A 2,554-nucleotide genomic window follows, 5' to 3' on the forward strand; every position below is an offset into this window, starting at 1 on the left:
CAAATCAAACTAAAAAGGAAAAAAACCGAAGGTTTTATGTTATGTAATTATTTAGATGGTAATGTAAATGAACCGTAACTATGTAAACCTATTCCTAACAGATTGATACCAAAATAGCAGATCCAAATTATAAGAAATCCTATCGAAGCTACAAGTGCGGAATTCGTACCCTTCCAATTTGGATTTTTTCTACTATGTAAATATATTGCAAATATGGTCCAGGTAATAAATGCCCAAGTTTCCTTAGGATCCCAATTCCAATAGGATCCCCATGCCTCATTAGCCCATACTGCTCCACAAAGAATACCCACGGTTAAAAGAGTAAACCCTAGACTAATGACACGATAACTCCAAGAATCCAAACGCTCAGTTAATTGATATTTGTAATAATTTGGAAATACGGGAAAAGAGGTGTTTTTTAAAGCACTTCTTTTTGCATATAAATATTCAATCTCACTAAAGAAAAATGTTTTAAGAAAAACATTTTTCTTTAGTGAAAAGAAATCGAAATTCTTTCGAAATCTAATGATTAGAAGAGCGGCGGATAATAAGGATCCACACAAAAGAGTTGCATAGCTTAGTAACATCATACTGACATGCATCATTAACCACTGAGATTGTAGAGCAGGTACTAGTATTGTGGATTGATGCATTTCAGTTAAAAGACCCGACGTGGCAAAGCCTTGCGTTAAAATAGTACTTGGCGTAGTTATTGTGCTTAAATCATTTTTCGAGTTCTGTATCTTAGGAATAGTATGAAGAATATACAGAGTCCATGAAAGGAAGATCAATGACTCATATAAATTACTTAATGGAAAATGTCCCGAAGAAACCCAACGAGAGACTAAAAATCCTGTTATAGAGAAAAAAGTAGCTATCATTCCTTTTTCTGACGAATCACGTAATCCCCTAAGTTCACGAACTAATAAGGTTATCAAATGAATCGTAATCACAATTGAAATGGTTGAGAAAGAGATATGAGTTAGTATATGTTCTAAAGTTGCAAATAGCATAACGATAAGGTCCCATTACAAAATTGGAAATTTCGAATTGAATCCATTTTCTAATTTATTGTATTCTTTTTCGAGAATGCCGCCACTCGGATTCGAACCGAGATGCTTGAGCACTGCTTCCTAAGAGCAGCGTGTCTACCAATTTCACCATGGCGGCTAATTTAAAATAATAGTTAACTTAAAAGAATAATAGTTATTTTATCGTGAATCGTCGAGACTGGGAGAAGCCATAGAATTTAGGAACATTAGAAGTTCATCATTAGAAGTTCATCATTAACTACAATGAAATGCATTTTGTATTTTAGAAAAATTGATAGAATGAAAGCCTTTACACTCTTATTAATATGATGTACCAGTCCTAAACCCATTTATATGGGAATTTTGGATAAGATTAGGTGGAGGTTGTAAGTCCTATTGCAAGAATAGTCTACTTTTTATAATAGAATCCTCGTTTTTATGAGAATTCTATTATAAAAAAAAGTTCTTTGATAGGAAAAGAATACTGAGGACACAATATACCAAAAACTTTTGTTCTATATAATGATAATGGAGGGATTCGTTCTAAGAATATTGTACCGAGGAATTCGACACATAAAAGTACATTTATTAATTAATCCGAATTATTCATTCATATTAAATAATTGGAATTTCTTTTGGATAGTTCAATTCAGATTATTTCAAAATCTTATTATTTGTTTGCTTGTTGCCCAGAAAAACCTTTTGGTTTTGGATGCTCGTTGCCCCTAGAAAATGATCTTGATTTTGCTAAAGAATAAGATTGTACTATGGAAAAATAAGTCTTTTTTTTCCAAAGATTTTTACGAATACGCTTTTTTGACATCGAAGTACGTTTTTTTGGAACTGCCATTCAAAAAGGGAATTACTTTTTTCTAGTTGTATGTGAAAGACATCTATTGCCACAAATCAATCCTTCTTTCTGTTTTTTCTTAGTATTTATACTTAGATACTGAAAGATACTGAAAGATACTTAAATTCTAAATTCTTCTTTAGTTCATTTTGTCTAATGTGGATAAGACAAGAGTTTTTTAAGATTTTCTATTTAAATCAATTTCTATATCAAATATACTCCATATATAAATATATGGTATGGGGGATAAGCCCTCATATAAGAGGGGGAGATAAAAAGAAGGTAAAATTCAATTCAAATAGTTAATTAAGTTCAGAAGGCTATTCCATAATTGAATTCCAATAAAAAAAAATACTTAGTCTCTTAAACAAGACATTCTAAAACTTAGAGAATTCTAGTCATTAGGATTTCCTTTTATATGAAATAAGCAATATTCGAGAATTTCCTATAAATATAGGTTTTCTTTGGAATTCAATCAATCAATTACGAAACAAGAGAGCTCTTTTATTTTAACAAAAAGAAATACAAAAATGATTAGAAAGTAAAATTATTCAATCTTTTTTTGTATTTTAATAAATATTTTTTTTTACTAATAACTAGATACCGAAATTCTTTGATTCACTTTTTGAATTTAAGTAACTAAACCCATTCTAAATTTTGGAATATTTTAATG

General features: G+C 30.2%; 1 non-coding gene across 1 annotated transcript; it reads right to left on the minus strand.

The window, feature by feature from the left end:
- Positions 1-1,090: 1,090 nt before the first annotated feature.
- TRNAL-UAG (transfer RNA leucine (anticodon UAG)) lies at positions 1,091-1,170 on the minus strand. Its single transcript has one exon. It is a non-coding gene; the product is annotated as a tRNA-Leu (tRNA).
- Between the last annotated feature and the right edge of the window lie 1,384 nt (positions 1,171-2,554).

The sequence above is a fragment of the Zea mays genome, unplaced genomic scaffold, assembly GCF_902167145.1.
Source record: "Zea mays cultivar B73 unplaced genomic scaffold, Zm-B73-REFERENCE-NAM-5.0 scaffold_323, whole genome shotgun sequence".
Taxonomy (NCBI): Eukaryota; Viridiplantae; Streptophyta; class Magnoliopsida; order Poales; family Poaceae; genus Zea; species Zea mays.